Source organism: Protopterus annectens, chromosome 5.part1 (assembly GCF_019279795.1).
Source record: "Protopterus annectens isolate FY-2018-M chromosome 5.part1, PAN1.0, whole genome shotgun sequence".
NCBI classification, from domain to species: domain Eukaryota; kingdom Metazoa; phylum Chordata; order Ceratodontiformes; family Protopteridae; genus Protopterus; species Protopterus annectens.
In genome coordinates this window covers 94,797,832-94,821,912 of record NC_056736.1, presented here as the reverse complement: position 1 = coordinate 94,821,912, position 24,081 = coordinate 94,797,832, and the positions used below count along the sequence as shown (strand labels likewise).

General features: G+C 34.4%; 1 protein-coding gene across 4 annotated transcripts in view; it reads right to left on the bottom strand.

The window, feature by feature from the left end:
- Positions 1 to 24,081, bottom strand: part of SCEL (sciellin) — a 474,262-nt gene that overhangs the window by 168,958 nt on the left and 281,223 nt on the right. The gene's annotated exons all lie outside the window — the stretch shown is intronic.

Below are 24,081 nucleotides of genomic sequence, written 5' to 3'. Positions count from 1 at the left end.
TGCACACACATACATACATACATACATACACACACACACACATGTTTAGCAGCTGTTTCTCTTTACATTTTAATGATAAGCTGGCAGACATGTGAGCAATAATAACTGTTAGAGTCGAGAATGAGTATTATACATGTGACATGCTAATCAGTTACATTCTCATTGTTAGTCAGATAGGGCCATGTTTCGGTTTGGAAGAAAATCCTATTATAACTGCTGCTATAAATGATCATGCAAGTAACGCCCTCCTTAAAAAAGACAATTGACTGACATACAAAGGAGTCATCAGTACGTGGGACTTGCAAACACACCATTATACTATATTACAAAGCTCCTCGCTAATACTTCAGACTTTTATTTTAACAATCAGACATAAGTGATGCTGATGGTTGGAGCTGGGCAGAAGCATTTAATGTCTTCTTACTGTGTACTCTTGCTAGACTGCGGTGGTGGTGCTGCGGTAGCATTGTCGCCTCACAGTAAGACGTTGTCCTGTTCGATTCTCAGCTAGAGTGTCTTCTGTGTGGAGACATGCGTGAATGGGCGTACCTTCATTGAAGGTTGCGCATCAGGGCTGGCAACTCAGCATGTAAAAATCTACTGCCAATCATTAGCGGACCAGAGTTCCGCTGTGGCGACCCCTAACCGGGAAAAGCTGAAAGACACAACAACTGTGTACTCTTGCTGTAACTCTTTATAAATGTTAGCCTTGTTAGTGGTGCTGAGGGATAAAGCCCTGACCCTGGCCCAGGTGATTTAGTTCGGGTGCTTGTTGATGAAGAAGGGATGATGAGTGTGCCTAGTCTGGAAGGATGGTGCATACTTAGTGTCTGTGTAGTGCAACACTGGCAGAGATTGGAGCTCATAGAGAAGAAACTTAGTTTGAGGGGGTAGGAGGGCAAAAAAGGTGTGTCCACCCTATAAGCCTGGGGTGGGACATGCTTTCAAAGCCACTACTCATTGCCTGCTCTGCCTAATATTGAAGGTGTCGTGCTGAGACAAGGAGATAGATACCTAGACAATCAATTACCAAGCTGTAGTGTGACATTTTCCAGTCTGATCTGTCACACCTCCAGTACTGGCAGTTGCTGAACTTAGAACCTATACATGATACAGGTGCATTCCATTTGTAGGAGCAGTTCTCCTGGAAGGATGACCCTTTCAGCATGAGGACACAGAGCAGCCTGCCTGGGAACTTGGGGGACAGGATCATAAGGCGATGGTAAGGGAAGCCTTAAGTCAGCAGCACATGAGCCAAAAAAAATTTACAACAGTTTCAAATGTTAACCACAATGATCTATTGATTAACTAAAAAAATCTAGTCAGTGCCTTGATTTTCCATTTTAATCACATTCATGCATGCTTAATTCTTGCTTAACAAAAAACTGAAAAAAAATAGAAATATTTAATTATCCAAAAAAGCTATATAATTCCAGTACTATCTGGAGAAGGCTTTGGTTAATTCCCTTCTTGCACTGGTATTTAATACCTCTGATTTTGCCTTAGAGATCAAACATTAGGACTCAGGAATAAATCCAGAGATAAGTTCCACCCCAACAGGTACTGTTGAATAAAGAACAGATATTTCGGGAAGAATAAGACTGAGAGGTCAGACTTTACAAGGAAAATATGTCTTCAACTCTCAGTAGTCCTTATTTCTGAATGTTATTTTCATTTGTTTATGTCAGTTGGGACATAAGGATAATTTAAGAATAAAATTTGATTTACTTGTGTCATAAAATATGTTTGGCTCAGTAGCACTCATAAAATATGTGGTTACAGTATAATTTTAATTTTAAATATTTGGATTTGTTCATCTGACAGTCAGGATGTTTGGCTAGCAAAAGTCTAATGTCTTCTCACCAATCAAGAATGAAGATACAGTTGCTACATTTACAATGACTCCTTACTATTGCTGGAAGTTCAGTCCTGCCCACAGGTTAACTTGTGATGCACTCATGGATGGAAAAGCATAGGGTGCATGCTAAAATTTCAGGAAGTGTAATATTTTAGGAAGTGGAAGTGAATAAGCAGAAACACAACTGATATATAGTATAATATTTCTGTGCCCCAGAATTTAGATGTGCTCTACTTTTGAAATGAAAGTTCCATTTCTGTCTTTTTTCTCTGATTTTTAGCCCAGCATGGGTAATCACAACATGTGTTATGGTTTTAATTAAGATTGTCATGATATTTTAAAACATCTCTAACGTCAAGTAACTAACTTCTTATTTGTAAAAGACTTGACTTCTCTGCATAGTGCTTGCATGTGTTTGTGTATGTATATATATATATATTTATATATCTTCATAGATAGTAGCTAGGCTGATAACCTGGGAGGCCTTTCTAAGCCTAACCAAGTTTTCCCGAAAGAATATTCTGTATCCAAATAGGACACTGAGGACCAGGCATTTATAAGCTACCTCAGCCTAGTGTAAATTTCCTATTCCCCATCCACTGGTTTGATTATACCTAAATTGGGTAATAGATTAACTCAACTTCACATGAATGAGAAGCCAGCTGTGTAGAAGGGGAAGTCTCTGGCATGTTCTACTTAAATCACAGATGAAATTCATATCTCTAGACTGTGTATTTCTGGTAATGGTTGACATACAAATATGCAATAGATTCATAAGTGTGGGGTATATATATATATATATATATATATATATATATATATATATATATATATATATATATATATATATATATATATATATATATATATACATAGAGATAGAGAATTATAGATACGGAGATATAGATATATAGAGATAGATACAGATATAGATATACAGATATTGATATACACACACACACGCATACAAACTCATATAAATATACACATATTTATAGATGTGCGTATATTAAAAATAGAATAAAATAAAAAAAAAAACAGAACATGGAATGTTACTTTAAGACATTGTGGTTAACCTATGAAGGCAAGAAGCAACACTGTGAGCATGTTTTAGATTGCTTCAAACAGAAAACAAACAGAATGTAGAAAAACAAAAATAACCATCTATCTGAGAGTACACTGAGAGTAAATAAATTAGGGCAGCCAGCATTATTAATATAAACTTGTTTTTGGAAGAACATGGATAACCATCTATCTGAGAGTACACTGAGAGTAAATAAATTAGGGCAGCCAGCGTTATTAATATAAACTTGTTTTTGGAACAGCACGGATAACCAACTATCTGAGAGTACACTAAGAGTAAATAAATTAGGGCAGCCAGCATTATTAATATAAACTTGTTTTTGGAAGAACAGGGATAACCATATATCTGAGAGTACACTGAGAGTAAATAAATTAAGGCAGCCAGTATTATTAATATAAACTTCTTTTTGGAAGAACAGGGATAACCATATATCTGAGAGTACACTGAGAGTAAATAGATTAGGGCAGCCAGCATTATTAATATAAACTTGTTTTTGGAAGAAGAAGGATAACCATCTATCTGAGAGTACACTGAGAGTAAATAGATTAGGGCAGCCAGCATTATTAATATAAACTTGTTTTTGGAAGAGCACGGATAACCATCTATCTGAGAGTACTGAGAGTAAATAAATTAGGGCAGCCAGCATTATTAATATAAACTTGTTTTTGGAAGAGCACGGATAACCATCTATCTGAGAGTACACTGAGAGTAAATAAATTAGGGCAGCCAGCATTATTGATATAAACTTGTTTTTGGAAGAACAGGGATAACCATCTATCTGAGAGTACTGAGAGTAAATAAATTAGGGCAGCCAGCATTATTAATATAAACTTGTTTTTGGAAGAGCACGGATAACCATCTATCTCAGAGTACACTGAGAGTAAATAAATTAGGGCAGCCAGCATTATTAATATAAACTTGTTTTTGGAAGAACAGGGATAACCATCTATCTGAGAGTACTGAGAGTAAATAAATTAGGGCAGTCAGCATTATTAATATAAACTTGTTTTTGGAAGAACACGGATAACCATCTATCCAAGAGTACTGAGAATAAATAAATTAAGACAGCCAGCATTATTAATATAAACTTGTTTTTGGAAGAACACGGATAACCATCTATCTGAAACTACACTAAGAGTAAATAAATTAAGGCAGCCAGCATTATTAATATAAACTTGTTGTTGGAAGAAGAGGGGTAACCATCTATCTGAGAGTACTGAGAGTAAATAAATTAGGGCAGCCAGCATTATTAATATAAACTTGTTTTTGGAAGATCAGGGATAACCCTCTATCAGAGAGTACACTAAGAGTAAATAAATTAGGCAGCCAGCATTATTAATATAAACTTGTTTTTGGAAGAAGAGGGTTAACCATCTATCTGAGAGTACTGAGAATAAATAAATTAAGGCAGCCAACATTATTAATATAAACTTGTTTTTGGAAGAACAGGGATAATCATCTATCTGAGAGTACACTGAGAGTAAATAAACTACGGCAGCCAGCATTATTGATATAATCTTGTTTTTAGAAGAACAGGGATAACCATCTATCTGAGAGTACTGAGAATAAATAAATTAGGGCAGCCAGCATTATTACTATAAACTTATTTTTAGAAGAACACGGATAACCATCTATCCGAGAGTACTGAGAATAAATAAATTTGGGCAGCCAGCATTATTAATATAAACTTGTTTTTGGAAGAACAGGGATAACCATCTTTCCGAGAGTACTGAGATTAAATAAATTAAGACAGCCAGCATTATTAATATAAACATGTTTTTGGAAGAACACGGATAACCATCTATCTGGGAGTACTGAGATTAAATAAATTAAAACAGCCAGCATTATTAATATAAACTTGTTTTTGGAAGAACACGGATAACCATCTATCTGAGAGTACACTGAGAGTAAATAAATTAGGGCAGCCAGCATTATTAATATAAACTTGTTTTTGGAAGAGCACGGATAACCATCTATCCGAGAGTACACTGAGAGTAAATAAATTAGGGCAGCCAGCATTATTAATATAAACTTGTTTTTGGAAGATCAGGGATAACCATCTATCTGAGAGTACACTACGAGAAAACAAATTAGGGCAGCCAGCATTATTAATATAAACTTGTTTTTGGAAGGACAAGGATAACCATCTATCCGAGAGTACTGAGAGTAAATAAATTAGAGCAGCCAGCATTACTAATATAAACTTGTTTTTGGAAGAGCACGGATAACCATCTATCTGAGAGTACACTGAGAGTAAATAAATTAAGCCAGCCAGCATTATTAATATAAACTTGTTTTTGGAAGATCAGGGATAACCATCTATCTGAGAGTACTGAGAGTAAATAAATTAAGACAGCCAGCATTATTGATATAAACTTGTTTTTGGAAGAACACGGATAACCATCTATCTGAAACTACACTAAGAGTAAATAAATTAAGGCAGCCAGCATTATTAATATAAACTTGTTTTTGGAAGAAGAGGGATGACCATCTATCAGAGCGTACACTAATAGTAAATAAATTAGGGTTGCCAGCATTATTAATATAAACTTGTTTTTGGAAGAGCACGGATAACCATCTATGCAAGAGTACACTGAGAGTAAATAAATTAGGGCAGCCATCATTATTAATATAAACTTGTTTTTGGAAGAACAGGGATAACCATCTATCTGAGAGTACTGAGAGTCAATAAAATAGGGCACCCAGCATTATTACTATAAACTTGTTTTTGGAAGATCACGGATAACCATCTATCTGGGAGTACACTGAGAGTAAATAAATTAGGGCAGCCAGCATTATTAATATAAACGTGTTTTTGGAAGAACAGGGATAACCATCTATCTGAGAGTACTGAGATTAAATAAATTAAGGCAGCCAGCATTATTGATATAAACTTGTTTTTGGAAGAACACGGATAACCATCTATCTGAGAGTACACTGACAGTAAATAAATTTAGGCAGCCAGCATTATTAATATAAACTTGTTTTTGGAAGAACATGGATAACCATCTATCTGAGAGTACACTGAGAGTAAATAAATTAGGGTAGCCAGCATTATTAATATAAACTTGTTTTTGGAAGAACAGGGATAACCATCTATCTGAGAGTATTGAGAGTAAATAAATTAGGGCAGCCGGTATTATTAATATAAACTTGGTTTTGGAAGAAAAGGGATAACCATCTATCTGAGAGTGCTGAGAGTAAATAAATTAGGGCAGCCAGCATTATTAATATAAACTTCTTTTTGGAAGAACATGGATAACCATCTATCTGAGAGTACACTGAGAGTAAATAAATTAGGGTAGCCAGCATTATTAATATAAGCTTGTTTTTGGAAGAACACGGATAACCATCTATCTGAGAGTATTGAGAGTAAATAAATTAGGGCAGCCAGCATTATTAATATAAACTTGTTTTTGGAAGAACAGGGATAACCATCTATCTGAGAGTAACTAAGAGTAAATAAATTAGAGCAGCCAGCATTATTAATATAACCTTGTTTTTGGAAGAACAGAGATAGCCATCTATCCGAGAGTAACTGAGAGTAAATAAATTAGGGCAGCCAACATTATTAATATAAACTTGTTTTTAGAAGAACAGGGATTACCATCTATCTGAGAGTACACTGAGAATAAATAAATTAGGGCAGCCAGCATTACTGATATAAACTTGTTTTTGGAAGGACAGGGATAACCATCTGTCTGAGAGTACACTGTGAGTAAATAAATTAGGGCAGCCAACATTATTAATATAAACTTGTTTTTGGAAGAACACGGATAACCATCTATCTGAGAGTACTGAGATTAAATAAATTAAGACAGCCAGCATTATTAATATAAATGTGTTTTTGGAAGAACAGGGATAACTATCTATCTGAGAGTACACTGAGAGTAAATAAATTAGAGCAGCCAGCATTATTAATATAACCTTGTTTTTGGAAGAACAGAGATAACCATCTATCCGAGAGTAACTGAGAGTAAATAAATTAGGGCAGCCAGCATTATTAATATAACCTTGTTTTTGGAAGAACAGGGATAACCATCTATCTGAGAGTACACTGAGAATAATTAAATTAGGGCAGCCAGCATTATTAATATAAACTTGTTTTTAGAAGAACAGGGATAATCATCTATCTGAGAGTACTGAGAATAAATAAATTAGGGCAACCAGCATTATTAGTATAAACTTGTTTTTAGAAGAACAGGGATAACCATCTATCTGAGAGTACACTGAGAGTAAATAAATTAAGGCAGCCAGCATTATTAATATAAACTTGTTTTTGGAAGAGCACGGATAACCATCTATCTGAGAGTACACTGAGAGTAAATAAATTAGGGCAGCCAGCATTATTAATATAAACTTGTTTTTGGAAGACCACGGATAGCCATTTATCTGAGAGTACACTGAGAGTAAATAAATTAGGACAGCCAGCATTATTAATGTAAACTTGTTTTGGAAGAACAGGGATAACCATCTATCTGAGAGTACACTGAGAGTAAATAGATTAGAGCAGCCAGCATTATTAATATAACCTTGTTTTTGGAAGAACAGTGATAACCATCTATCCGAGAGTAACTGAGAGTAAATAAATTAGGGCAGCCAGCATTATTAATTTAAACTTGTTTTAGAAGAACAGGGATAACCATCTATCTGAGAGTACACTGAGAGTAAATAAATTAGGGCAGCCAGCATTATTAATATAAACTTGTTTTTGGAAGAAGAGGGATAACCATCTATCTGAGAGTACTGAGAGTAAATAAATTAGGGCAGCCAGCATTATTAATATAAACTTGTTTTTGGAAGAACAGGGATAACCATCTATCTGAGAGTACTGAGAGTAAATAAAATAGGGCACCCAGCATTATTACTATAAACTTGTTTTTGGAAGATCACGGATAACCATCTATCTGGGAGTACACTGAGAGTAAATAAATTAGGGCAGCCAGCATTATTACTATAAACTTGTTTTTGAAAGAACACGGATAACCATCTTTCCGAGAGTACTGAGATTAAATAAATTAAGACAGCCAGCATTATTAATATAAACTTGTTTTTGGAAAAACACGGATAACCATCTATCTGAGAGTACACTAAGAGTAAATAAATTAAGGCAGCCAGTATTATTAATATAAACTTGTTTTTGGAAGAACATGGATAACCATCTATCTGAGAGTACACAGACAGTAAATAAATTTAGGCAGCCAGCATTATTAATATAAACTTGTTTTTGGAAGAACATGGATAACCATCTATCTGAGAGTACACTGAGAGTAAATAAATTAGGGTAGCCAGCATTATTAATATAAACGTGTTTTTGGAAGAACAGGGATAACCATCTATCTGAGAGTATTGAGAGTAAATAAATTAGGGCAGCCAGCATTATTAATATAAACTTGGTTTTGGAAGAAAAGGGATAACCATCTATCTGAGAGTGCTGAGAATAAATAAATTAAGGCAGCCAGCATTATTAATATAAACTTGTTTTTGGAAGAGCACGGATAGCCATCTATCTGAGAGTACACTGAGAGTAAATAAATTAGGGCAGCCAGCATTATTAATATAAACTTGTTTTTGGAAGAACAGGGATAACCATCTATCTGAGAGTACACTGAGATTAAGTAAATTAGAGCAGCCAGCATTATTAATATAAACTTGTTTTAGGAAGAGCACGGATAACCATCTATCTGAGAGTACACTAAGAGTAAATAAATTAGGGCAGCCAGCATTATTAATATAAACTTATTTTTAGAAGAACAGGGATAACCGTCTATCTGAGAGTACTGAGAATAAATAAATTAAGGCAGCCAGCATTATTAATATAAACTTGTTTTTGGAAGAGCACGGATAGCCATCTATCTGAGAGTACACTGAGAGTAAATAAATTAGGACAGCCAGCATTATTAATGTAAACTTGTTTTTGGAAGAACAGGGATAACCATCTATCTGAGAGTACACTAAGAGTAAATAAATTAGAGCAGCCAGCATTACTAATATAACCTTGTTTTTGGAAGAACAGAGATAACCATCTATCCGAGAGTAACTGAGAGTAAATAAATTAGGGCAGCCAGCATTATTAATATAAACTTGTTTTTAGAAGAACAGGGATAACCATCTATCTGAGAGTACACTGAGAGTAAATAAATTTGGGCAGCCAGCATTATTAATATAAACTTGTTTTTGGAAGAACAGGGATAACCATCTATCTGAGAGTACACTGAGAATAAATAAATTAGGGCAGCCAGCATTACTGATATAAACTTGTTTTTGGAAGGACAGGGACAACCATCTGTCTGAGAGTACACTGTGAGTGAATAAATTAGGGCAGCCAACATTATTAATATAAACTTGTTTTGGAAGAACACGGATAACCATCTATCTGAGAGTACTGAGATTAAATAAATTAAGACAGCCAGCATTATTAATATAAATGTGTTTTTGGAAGAACAGGGATAACCATCTATCTGAGAGTACACTGAGAGTAAATAGATTAGAGCAGCCAGCATTATTAATATAACCTTGTTTTTGGAAGAACAGGGATAACCATCTATCTGAGAGTACACTGAGAGTAAATAAATTAGGGCAGCCAGCATTATTAATATAAACTTGTTTTTGGAAGACCACGGATAGCCATTTATCTGAGAGTACACTGAGAGTAAATAAATTAGGACAGCCAGCATTATTAATATAAACTTGTTTTTGGAAGAAGAGGGATAACCATCTATCTGAGAGTACACTGAGAGTAAATAGATTAGAGCAGCCAGCATTATTAATATAACCTTGTTTTTGGAAGAACAGAGATAACCATCTATCCGAGAGTAACTGAGAGTAAATAAATTAGGGCAGCCAGCATTATTAATTTAAACTTGTTTTAGAAGAACAGGGATAACCATCTATCTGAGAGTACACTGAGAGTAAATAAATTAGGGCAGCCAGCATTATTAATATAAACTTGTTTTTGGAAGAAGAGGGATAACCATCTATCTGAGAGTACTGAGAGTAAATAAATTAGGGCAGCCAGCATTATTAATATAAACTTGTTTTTGGAAGATCAGGGATGACCATCTATCAGAGCGTACACTAATAGTAAATAAATTAGGGTTGCCAGCATTATTAATATAAACTTGTTTTTGGAAGAACAGGGATAACCATCTATCTGAGAGTACTGAGAGTAAATAAAATAGGGCACCCAGCATTATTACTATAAACTTGTTTTTGGAAGATCACGGATAACCATCTATCTGGGAGTACACTGAGAGTAAATAAATTAGGGCAGCCAGCATTATTACTATAAACTTGTTTTTGAAAGAACACGGATAACCGTCTTTCCGAGAGTACTGAGATTAAATAAATTAAGACAGCCAGCATTATTAATATAAACTTGTTTTTGGAAGAACACGGATAACCATCTATCTGAGAGTACACTAAGAGTAAATAAATTAAGGCAGCCAGTATTATTAATATAAACTTGTTTTTGGAAGAACATGGGTAACCATCTATCTGTGAGTACACAGACAGTAAATAAATTTAGGCAGCCAGCATTATTAATATAAACTTGTTTTTGGAAGAACATGGATAACCATCTATCTGAGAGTACACTGAGAGTAAATAAATTAGGGTAGCCAGCATTATTAATATAAACTTGTGTTTGGAAGAACAGGGATAACCATCTATCTGAGAGTATTGAGAGTAAATAAATTAGGGCAGCCAGCATTATTAATATAAACTTGTTTTTGGAAGAACAGGGATAACCATCTATCTGGGAGTACACTGAGAGTAAATAAATTAGGGCAGCCAGCATTATTAATATAAACTTGTTTTTGGAAGATCAGGGATGACCATCTATCAGAGCGTACACTAATAGTAAATAAATTAGGGTTGCCAGCATTATTAATATAAACTTGTTTTTGGAAGAACAGGGATAACCATCTATCTGAGAGTACTGAGAGTAAATAAAATAGGGCACCCAGCATTATTACTATAAACTTGTTTTTGGAAGATCATGGATAACCATCTATCTGGGAGTACACTGAGAGTAAATAAATTAGGGCAGCCAGCATTATTACTATAAACTTGTTTTTGAAAGAACACGGATAACCATCTTTCCGAGAGTACTGAGATTAAATAAATTAAGACAGCCAGCATTATTAATATAAACTTGTTTTTGGAAAAACACGGATAACCATCTATCTGAGAGTACACTAAGAGTAAATAAATTAAGGCAGCCAGTATTATTAATATAAACTTGTTTTTGGAAGAACATGGATAACCATCTATCTGAGAGTACACAGACAGTAAATAAATTTAGGCAGCCAGCATTATTAATATAAACTTGTTTTTGGAAGAACATGGATAACCATCTATCTGAGAGTACACTGAGAGTAAATAAATTAGGGTAGCCAGCATTATTAATATAAACGTGTTTTTGGAAGAACAGGGATAACCATCTATCTGAGAGTATTGAGAGTAAATAAATTAGGGCAGCCAGCATTATTAATATAAACTTGGTTTTGGAAGAAAAGGGATAACCATCTATCTGAGAGTGCTGAGAATAAATAAATTAAGGCAGCCAGCATTATTAATATAAACTTGTTTTTGGAAGAGCACGGATAGCCATCTATCTGAGAGTACACTGAGAGTAAATAAATTAGGGCAGCCAGCATTATTAATATAAACTTGTTTTTGGAAGAACAGGGATAACCATCTATCTGAGAGTACACTGAGATTAAGTAAATTAGAGCAGCCAGCATTATTAATATAAACTTGTTTTAGGAAGAGCACGGATAACCATCTATCTGAGAGTACACTAAGAGTAAATAAATTAGGGCAGCCAGCATTATTAATATAAACTTATTTTTAGAAGAACAGGGATAACCGTCTATCTGAGAGTACTGAGAATAAATAAATTAAGGCAGCCAGCATTATTAATATAAACTTGTTTTTGGAAGAGCACGGATAGCCATCTATCTGAGAGTACACTGAGAGTAAATAAATTAGGACAGCCAGCATTATTAATGTAAACTTGTTTTTGGAAGAACAGGGATAACCATCTATCTGAGAGTACACTAAGAGTAAATAAATTAGAGCAGCCAGCATTACTAATATAACCTTGTTTTTGGAAGAACAGAGATAACCATCTATCCGAGAGTAACTGAGAGTAAATAAATTAGGGCAGCCAGCATTATTAATATAAACTTGTTTTTAGAAGAACAGGGATAACCATCTATCTGAGAGTACACTGAGAGTAAATAAATTTGGGCAGCCAGCATTATTAATATAAACTTGTTTTTGGAAGAAGAGGGATAACCATCTATCTGAGAGTACACTGAGAATAAATAAATTAGGGCAGCCAGCATTACTGATATAAACTTGTTTTTGGAAGGACAGGGATAACCATCTGTCTGAGAGTACACTGTGAGTGAATAAATTAGGGCAGCCAACATTATTAATATAAACTTGTTTTTGGAAGAACACGGATAACCATCTATCTGAGAGTACTGAGATTAAATAAATTAAGACAGCCAGCATTATTAATATAAATGTGTTTTTGGAAGAACAGGGATAACCATCTATCTGAGAGTACACTGAGAGTAAATAGATTAGAGCAGCCAGCATTATTAATATAACCTTGTTTTTGGAAGAACAGGGATAACCATCTATCTGAGAGTACACTGAGAGTAAATAAATTAGGGCAGCCAGCATTATTAATATAAACTTGTTTTTGGAAGACCACGGATAGCCATTTATCTGAGAGTACACTGAGAGTAAATAAATTAGGACAGCCAGCATTATTAATATAAACTTGTTTTTGGAAGAAGAGGGATAACCATCTATCTGAGAGTACACTGAGAGTAAATAGATTAGAGCAGCCAGCATTATTAATATAACCTTGTTTTTGGAAGAACAGAGATAACCATCTATCCGAGAGTAACTGAGAGTAAATAAATTAGGGCAGCCAGCATTATTAATTTAAACTTGTTTTAGAAGAACAGGGATAACCATCTATCTGAGAGTACACTGAGAGTAAATAAATTAGGGCAGCCAGCATTATTAATATAAACTTGTTTTTGGAAGAAGAGGGATAACCATCTATCTGAGAGTACTGAGAGTAAATAAATTAGGGCAGCCAGCATTATTAATATAAACTTGTTTTTGGAAGATCAGGGATGACCATCTATCAGAGCGCATACTAATAGTAAATAAATTAGGGTTGCCAGCATTATTAATATAAACTTGTTTTGGAAGAACAGGGATAACCATCTATCTGAGAGTACTGAGAGTAAATAAAATAGGGCACCCAGCATTATTACTATAAACTTGTTTTTGGAAGATCACGGATAACCATCTATCTGGGAGTACACTGAGAGTAAATAAATTAGGGCAGCCAGCATTATTACTATAAACTTGTTTTTGAAAGAACACGGATAACCGTCTTTCCGAGAGTACTGAGATTAAATAAATTAAGACAGCCAGCATTATTAATATAAACTTGTTTTTGGAAGAACACGGATAACCATCTATCTGAGAGTACACTAAGAGTAAATAAATTAAGGCAGCCAGTATTATTAATATAAACTTGTTTTTGGAAGAACATGGATAACCATCTATCTGAGAGTACACAGACAGTAAATAAATTTAGGCAGCCAGCATTATTAATATAAACTTGTTTTGGAAGAACATGGATAACCATCTATCTGAGAGTACACTGAGAGTAAATAAATTAGGGTAGCCAGCATTATTAATATAAACTTGTGTTTGGAAGAACAGGGATAACCATCTATCTGAGAGTATTGAGAGTAAATAAATTAGGGCAGCCAGCATTATTAATATAAACTTGGTTTTGGAAGAAAAGGGATAACCATCTATCTGAGAGTGCTGAGAGTAAATAAATTAGGGCAGCCAGCATTATTAATATAAACTTGTTTTTGGAAGAACGGGGATAACCATCTATCTGGGAGTACACTGAGAGTAAATAAATTAGGGCAGCCAGCATTATTAATATAAACTTGTTTTTGGAAGAACATGGATAACCATCTATCTGAGAGTGCTGAGAGTAAATAAATTAGGACAGCCAGCATTATTAATGTAAACTTGTTTTGGAAGAACAGGGATAACCATCTATCTGAGAGTACACTGAGAGTAAATAGATTAGAGCAGCCAGCATTATTAATATAACCTTGTTTTTGGAAGAACAGTGATAACCATCTATCCGAGAGTAACTGAGAGTAAATAAATTAGGGCAGCCAGCATTATTAATTTAAACTTGTTTTAGAAGAACAGGGATAACCATCTATCTGAGAGTACACTGAGAGTAAATAAATTAGGGCAGCCAGCATTATTAATATAAACTTGTTTTGGAAGAAGAGGGATAACCATCTATCTGAGAGTACTGAGAGTAAATAAATTAGGGCAGCCAGCATTATTAATATAAACTTGTTTTTGGAAGATCAGGGATGACCATCTATCAGAGCGTACACTAATAGTAAATAAATTAGGGTTGCCAGCATTATTAATATAAACTTGTTTTTGGAAGAACAGGGATAACAATCTATCTGAGAGTACTGAGAGTAAATAAAATAGGGCACCCAGCATTATTACTATAAACTTGTTTTTGGAAGATCACGGATAACCATCTATCTGGGAGTACACTGAGAGTAAATAAATTAGGGCAGCCAGCATTATTACTATAAACTTGTTTTTGAAAGAACACGGATAACCATCTTTCCGAGAGTACTGAGATTAAATAAATTAAGACAGCCAGCATTATTAATATAAACTTGTTTTTGGAAAAACACGGATAACCATCTATCTGAGAGTACACTAAGAGTAAATAAATTAAGGCAGCCAGTATTATTAATATAAACTTGTTTTGGAAGAACATGGATAACCATCTATCTGAGAGTACACAGACAGTAAATAAATTTAGGCAGCCAGAATTATTAATATAAACTTGTTTTTGGAAGAACATGGATAACCATCTATCTGAGAGTACACTGAGAGTAAATAAATTAGGGTAGCCAGCATTATTAATATAAACGTGTTTTTGGAAGAACAGGGATAACCATCTATCTGAGAGTATTGAGAGTAAATAAATTAGGGCAGCCAGCATTATTAATATAAACTTGGTTTTGGAAGAAAAGGGATAACCATCTATCTGAGAGTGCTGAGAATAAATAAATTAAGGCAGCCAGCATTATTAATATAAACTTGTTTTTGGAAGAGCACGGATAGCCATCTATCTGAGAGTACACTGAGAGTAAATAAATTAGGGCAGCCAGCATTATTAATATAAACTTGTTTTTGGAAGAACAGGGATAACCATCTATCTGAGAGTACACTGAGATTAAGTAAATTAGAGCAGCCAGCATTATTAATATAAACTTGTTTTAGGAAGAGCACGGATAACCATCTATCTGAGAGTACACTAAGAGTAAATAAATTAGGGCAGCCAGCATTATTAATATAAACTTATTTTTAGAAGAACAGGGATAACCGTCTATCTGAGAGTACTGAGAATAAATAAATTAAGGCAGCCAGCATTATTAATATAAACTTGTTTTTGGAAGAGCACGGATAGCCATCTATCTGAGAGTACACTGAGAGTAAATAAATTAGGACAGCCAGCATTATTAATGTAAACTTGTTTTTGGAAGAACAGGGATAACCATCTATCTGAGAGTACACTAAGAGTAAATAAATTAGAGCAGCCAGCATTACTAATATAACCTTGTTTTTGGAAGAACAGAGATAACCATCTATCCGAGAGTAACTGAGAGTAAATAAATTAGGGCAGCCAGCATTATTAATATAAACTTGTTTTTAGAAGAACAGGGATAGCCATCTATCTGAGAGTACACTGAGAGTAAATAAATTTGGGCAGCCAGCATTATTAATATAAACTTGTTTTTGGAAGAACAGGGATAACCATCTATCTGAGAGTACACTGAGAATAAATAAATTAGGGCAGCCAGCATTACTGATATAAACTTGTTTTTGGAAGGACAGGGATAACCATCTGTCTGAGAGTACACTGTGAGTGAATAAATTAGGGCAGCCAACATTATTAATATAAACTTGTTTTTGGAAGAACACGGATAACCATCTATCTGAGAGTACTGAGATTAAATAAATTAAGACAGCCAGCATTATTAATATAAATGTGTTTTTGGAAGAACAGGGATAACCATCTATCTGAGAGTACACTGAGAGTAAATAGATTAGAGCAGCCAGCATTATTAATATAACCTTGTTTTTGGAAGAACAGGGATAACCATCTATCTGAGAGTACACTGAGAGTAAATAAATTAGGGCAGCCAGCATTATTAATATAAACTTGTTTTTGGAAGACCACGGATAGCCATTTATCTGAGAGTACACTGAGAGTAAATAAATTAGGACAGCCAGCATTATTAATATAAACTTGTTTTTGGAAGAAGAGGGATAACCATCTATCTGAGAGTACACTGAGAGTAAATAGATTAGAGCAGCCAGCATTATTAATATAACCTTGTTTTTGGAAGAACAGAGATAACCATCTATCCGAGAGTAACTGAGAGTAAATAAATTAGGGCAGCCAGCATTATTAATTTAAACTTGTTTTAGAAGAACAGGGATAACCATCTATCTGAGAGTACACTGAGAGTAAATAAATTAGGGCAGCCAGCATTATTAATATAAACTTGTTTTTGGAAGAAGAGGGATAACCATCTATCTGAGAGTACTGAGAGTAAATAAATTAGGGCAGCCAGCATTATTAATATAAACTTGTTTTTGGAAGATCAGGGATGACCATCTATCAGAGCGTACACTAATAGTAAATAAATTAGGGTTGCCAGCATTATTAATATAAACTTGTTTTTGGAAGAACAGGGATAACCATCTATCTGAGAGTACTAAGAGTAAATAAAATAGGGCACCCAGCATTATTACTATAAACTTGTTTTTGGAAGATCACGGATAACCATCTATCTGGGAGTACACTGAGGGTAAATAAATTAGGGCAGCCAGCATTATTACTATAAATTTGTTTTTGAAAGAACACGGATAACCGTCTTTCCGAGAGTACTGAGATTAAATAAATTAAGACAGCCAGCATTATTAATATAAACTTGTTTTTGGAAGAACACGGATAACCATCTATCTGAGAGTACACTAAGAGTAAATAAATTAAGGCAGCCAGTATTATTAATATAAACTTGTTTTTGGAAGAACATGGATAACCATCTATCTGAGAGTACACAGACAGTAAATAAATTTAGGCAGCCAGCATTATTAATATAAACTTGTTTTTGGAAGAACATGGATAACCATCTATCTGAGAGTACACTGAGAGTAAATAAATTAGGGTAGCCAGCATTATTAATATAAACTTGTGTTTGGAAGAACAGGGATAACCATCTATCTGAGAGTATTGAGAGTAAATAAATTAGGGCAGCCAGCATTATTAATATAAACTTGGTTTTGGAAGAAAAGGGATAACCATCTATCTGAGAGTGCTGAGAGTAAATAAATTAGGGCAGCCAGCATTATTAATATAAACTTGTTTTTGGAAGAACAGGGATAACCATCTATCTGGGAGTACACTGAGAGTAAATAAATTAGGGCAGCCAGCATTATTAATATAAACTTGTTTTTGGAAGAACAGGGATAACCACCTATCTGGGAGTACACTGAGAGTAAATAAATTAGGGCAGCCATCATTATTAATATAAACTTGTTTTTGGAAGAACATGGATAACCATCTATCTGAGAGTACACTGAGAGTAAATAAATTAGGGTAGCCAGCATTATTAATATAAGCTTGTTTTTGGAAGAACAGGGATAAACATCTATCTGAGAGTACACTGAGAGTAAATAAATTAGGGCAGCCAGCATTATTAATATAAACTTGGTTTTGGAAGAAAAGGGATAACCATCTATCTGAGAGTGCTGAGAGTAAATAAATTAGGGCAGCCAGCATTATTAATATAAACTTGGTTTTGGAAGAAAAGGGATAACCATCTATCTGAGAGTGCTGAGAGTAAATAAATTAGGGCAGCCAGCATTATTAATATAAACTTGTTTTTGGAAGAACAGGGATAACCATCTATCTGAGAGTACACTGAGATTAAGTAAATTAGAGCAGCCAGCATTATTAATATAAACTTGTTTTAGGAAGAGCACGGATAACCATCTATCTGAGAGTACACTAAGAGTAAATAAATTAGGGCAGCCAGCATTATTAATATAAACTTATTTTTAGAAGAACAGGGATAACCGTCTATCTGAGAGTACTGAGAATAAATAAATTAAGGCAGCCAGCATTATTAATATAAACTTGTTTTTGGAAGAGCACGGATAGCCATCTATCTGAGAGTACACTGAGAGTAAATAAATTAGGACAGCCAGCATTATTAATGTAAACTTGTTTTTGGAAGAACAGGGATAACCATCTATCTGAGAGTACACTAAGAGTAAATAAATTAGAGCAGCCAGCATTACTAATATAACCTTGTTTTTGGAAGAACAGAGATAACCATCTATCCGAGAGTAACTGAGAGTAAATAAATTAGGGCAGCCAGCATTATTAATATAAACTTGTTTTTAGAAGAACAGGGATAACCATCTATCTGAGAGTACACTGAGAGTAAATAAATTTGGGCAGCCAGCATTATTAATATAAACTTGTTTTTGGAAGAACAGGGATAACCATCTATCTGAGAGTACACTGTGAGTAAATAAATTAGGGCAGCCAACATTATTAATATAAACTTGTTTTTGGAAGAACACGGATAACCATCTATCTGAGAGTACTGAGATTAAATAAATTAAGACAGCCAGCATTATTAATATAAATGTGTTTTTGGAAGAACAGGGATAACCATCTATCTGAGAGTACACTGAGAGTAAATAGATTAGAGCAGCCAGCATTATTAATATAACCTTGTTTTTGGAAGAACAGGGATAACCATCTATCTGAGAGTACACTGAGAATAATTAAATTAGGGCAGCCAGCATTATTAATATAAACTTGTTTTTAGAAGAACAGGGATAATCATCTATCTGAGAGTACTGAGAATAAATAAATTAGGGCAACCAGCATTATTAGTATAAACTTGTTTTTAGAAGAACAGGGATAACCATCTATCTGAGAGTACACTGAGAGTAAATAAATTAAGGCAGCCAGCATTATTAATATAAACTTGTTTTTGGAAGAGCACGGATAACCATCTATCTGAGAGTACACTGAGAGTAAATAAATTAAGGCAGCCAGCATTATTAATATAAACTTGTTTTTGGAAGACCACGGATAGCCATTTATCTGAGAGTACACTGAGAGTAAATAAATTAGGACAGCCAGCATTATTAATGTAAACTTGTTTTGGAAGAACAGGGATAACTATCTATCTGAGAGTACACTGAGAGTAAATAGATTAGAGCAGCCAGCATTATTAATATAACCTTGTTTTTGGAAGAACAGAGATAACCATCTATCCGAGAGTAACTGAGAGTAAATAAATTAGGGCAGCCAGCATTATTAATTTAAACTTGTTTTAGAAGAACAGAGATAACCATCTATCCGAGAGTAACTGAGAGTAAATAAATTAGGGCAGCCAGCATTATTACTATAAACTTGTTTTTGGAAGAACAGGGATAACCATATATCTGAGAGTACACTGAGAGTAAATAAATTAAGGCAGCCAGCATTATTAATAAACTTGTTTTTGGAAGAGCACGGATAACCATCTATCTGAGAGTACACTGAGAGTAAATAAATTAGGGCAGCCAGCATTATTAATATAAACTTGTTTTTGGAAGACCACGGATAGCCATTTATCTGAGAGTACACTGAGAGTAAATAAATTAGGACAGCCAGCATTATTAATATAAACTTGTTTTAGGAAGAGCACGGATAACCATCTATCTGAGAGTACACTAAGAGTAAATAAATTAGGGCAGCCAGCATTATTAATATAAACTTGTTTTTGGAAGAGCACGGATAACCATCTATCTGAGAGTACACTGAGAGTAAATAAATTAGGGCAGCCAGCATTATTAATATAAACTTGTTTTTGGAAGACCACGGATAGCCATTTATCTGAGAGTACACTGAGAGTAAATAAATTAGGACAGCCAGCATTATTAATATAAACTTGTTTTTGGAAGAGCACGGATAACCATCTATCTGAGAGTACACTGAGAGTAAATAAATTAGGGCAGCCAGCATTATTAATATAAACTTGTTTTAGGAAGAGCACGGATAACCATCTATCTGAGAGTACACTAAGAGTAAATAAATTAGGGTAGCCAGCATTATTAATATAAACTTGTTTTTGGAAAAAGAGGGATAACCATCTATCTGAGAGTACACTGGGAGTAAATAAATTAAGGCAGCCAGCATTATTAATATAACCTTGTTTTTGGAAGAGCACGGATAACCATCTCTCTGAGAGTACACTGAGAGTAAATAAATTAGGGCAGCCAGCATTATTAATGTAAACTTGTTTTTGGAAGAACAGGGATAACCATCTATCTGAGAGTACACTAAGAGTAAATAAATTAGGGCAGCCAGCGTTATTAATATAAACTTGTTTTTGGAAGAACAGGGATAACTATCTATCTGAGAGTACACTGAGAGTAAATAGATTAGAGCAGCCAGCATTATTAATATAACCTTGTTTTTGGAAGAACAGAGATAACCATCTATCCGAGAGTAACTGAGAGTAAATAAATTAGGGCAGCCAGCATTATTAATATAAACTTGTTTTGGAAGAACAGGGATAACCATCTATCTGAGAGTACACTGAGAATAATTAAATTAGGGCAGCCAGCATTATTAATATAAACTTGTTTTTGGAAAAAGAGGGATAACCATCTATCTGAGAGTACACTGAGAGTAAATAGATTAGGGCAGCCAGCATTATTAATATAAACTTGTTTTTGGAAGATCAGGGATAACCATCTATCTGAGAGTACACTGAGAGTAGATAAAATAGGGCAGCCAGCATTATTAATATAAACTTGTTTTTGGAAAAAGAGGGATAACTATCTATCTCAGAGTACACTGAGAGTAAATAGATTAGGGCAGCCAGCATTATTAATATAAACTTGTTTTTGGAAGATCAGGGATAACCATCTATCTGAGAGTACTGAAAATAAATAAATTTCGGCAGCCAGCATTATTGATATAAACTTGTTTTTGGAAGGACAGGGATAACCATCTATCTGAGAGTACACTGAGAGTAAATAAATTAGGACAACCAGCATTATTAATATAAACTTGTTTTTGGAAGAACAGGGTAACCATCTATCTGAGAGTACTGAAAATAAATAAATTAGGGCAGCCAGCATTATTGATATAAACTTGTTTTTGGAAGGACAGGGATAACCATCTATCTGAGAGTACACTGAGAGCAAATAAATTAGGGCAGCCAGGTTTATTAATATAAACTTCTTTTTGGAAGAACAGGGATAACCATCTATCTGAGAGTACACTGAGAGTAAATAAACTGCGGTAGCCAGCATTATTGATATAAACTTGTTTTGGCTTTAATTATCTTGACATTTTTTTAATTAACAAACACTTTTATTGCTGTGAGAAGCAGAATACAAGCCAGAAAAAAATATAAATGTATACAGCCTTCATGCTCATCAAATCTCTACTTTTAACATAACTGATAATACATTAAACAACTTCTATAACCAATTATCATATGCTAGTGATTCAACTCGTCCTTACCTGCTAAGAAATATTACAGTTTCTTTTCCACAATTTTCACTCGATTTTACAGTTACATACCTCCTGGGATTATTCCCCTGGGGCAATGCAAAGGCTGGATACTCTACCCTTATAACTTAGTTCTCACCCATTACATGTTAAGCAACAGCTAGCCTTCTGTAAATGCTTCTTTCATATGCACCCTTTAACTTTTCATTTTAACTCTCTATCACTTTTAATAAAAGGTTTGGTATCATAGCCTGTCACTTTATTATGTTCAATGGTTCTTACTAACTGCTGCCTTCAGAAAGCTGCAGCTATCTAATGACAAACTTTATCTATTATAGTGCCAACAACAATTTGAGCTGTATTCATCACTCATGCCTTGCCAGAACAGACATCCCTTTTTACTCTCTTCTTCCCCACCAGTGTATATAATATTTTATGTCCTTCAAGCCCCGTACTGGTGTCTTTTAATTTCCATCTTTTGAGTTCATTCAGTCTTGCATGAAACAAAAACTATAGCTGATTACAATTATTTTAGCAAAATAACACTTTTCACTTTGTCTTCCCTAAAATCACAATTATAATCACAAATAGGGATGATATTTGTTGTACATTTTATTCTATTCTCTTGTTCTTGTAACACAGTCTCATTTCAGTTTGAATATTTAAATTTCTCTTGTCATACTTACACTTCAGGGAATTGGGTATGTATCACTACATGCTAAGATAGGTCCTTAAAAAAGACAAACTTAGCAAGATAAATTTCAAATATAGCAAGATAAATTTCAAATAAAGTCCATGCAGTAGTTCATACTTTCTGAAATTATCTCTTTTTTATTGCATAATTTTTTTTCATAAACCTACCATATTAGCTCTTGTATTGTACACATTTATACATGTACATTGTTGAGAGTTCCCAAATGTAATTTAACATCTTTTCAAACAATAAAAATGGATAACGAACATCCCCTGTTTAGCTAAGATTAAAATATCAGTATTTTTAATAGTGTCTGAAGTCTGTACATAGAAACATCTAATTTGATGCAGAATAATTTTCATTCAGAGAAGAAGAAAATGCACAAACAAAAAAGAAAACACATCATTATATCATATTCAGAATACAATTGTCCATGTCGAAATTCGATTTTGCCAGTACCTCTCTTTTTATTGTCCGTTCGTCAGAATGTCATGATTCATAAAATTCTAAAATTCTCAATACTAGTTCATGTTGAGCTACTCAGTTAATCCAACCATATTTTTCCATAAGTTGCTCTTACAAGCAAGGTTATCTTCAAAGTTAAATTTGGCATCTCCTTTCACTCATCTTATATTTATCCCATTATCAGGGGTGGCTCATGCTATTGGACTGCAGGACTGCAGCCACCCCTTCCAGCTGAAAAAGAAAAATAACAACAACAAAAAAAAAATAAAATAAAAAAAGACTCCCGGAATGGAAAATAAAAAAAGACTCCCGGAACAGACTCTACGCATTTCCAGAACTACACACACATGCGTGCAGAATCTGGACTGGTCTAAGAGAGCCCAGATTAGACAGAAGGCAGCAGACTACAGAAATGCCCAGAATTCTATGTGGTTACAACCGCATAGACTGGAAGGTGACCAGACTGCAACTCGTGAGAACATTTTCCTTTCTCATCACAAGGATTATGAAACTGGGGATCTGCAATGGAGCTGGGACTTATTTCTTCAACAGAGATAGCCCTCAGATAAGTTTATTTAACAGGACTGTGTGTGTGTGTGTGTGTGTGTGTGTGTGTGTGTGTGTGTGTGTGTGTGTGTGTGTGTGTGTGTGTGTATGAAATGCCCCAAATAAATATACCTGATGGCTAGAGAGACTCAGGCAACAGTAGTGGTTAGAGAATAACTCAGGCTGAAACCCTGTACCTTGGGTGCAGGTAGCAAGAGCCTGAATTCCCTATCCACCATCACTTGTGAAAACTGCTCAAATTTTTGCCTCATATTTTTGTTCTGTTCTGATCCTCATAAAAATTGGATTTAATTCACTAAATAATGACAGGCATTTGAATTTCCAACTTCATATTCTTCAGAAAGTACATGGTAACACAAAACCTTTTATTCTAGCAATTTTCTAAGTTTATAAGATCAGTATTTGAAATGTGTCCCTATTTTTGGGGCTATATTCCCCCATTTGCTTTGTGCAGGTTTTTTGTGCTAAGAGGTTGAGAACTATGGTGAAAACTGAATTCACTGAATATGTTTGGGGGCTGTAGTCCCCCATTATTGGCTTTGTCCAGGTGTTTTATGCTAAGAGGTTGAGAGCTATAGTGAGAACTGAATTTATTAAATGATAGCCATTTAAGTTTCAGTCTTCCCATATTTCAAGAAACAGTTTATTTGGCATAGTGGTATGTTGCTCTGACTGTAGTGCACAGGGTCCTGTGTTCAAGACTTAGGTTC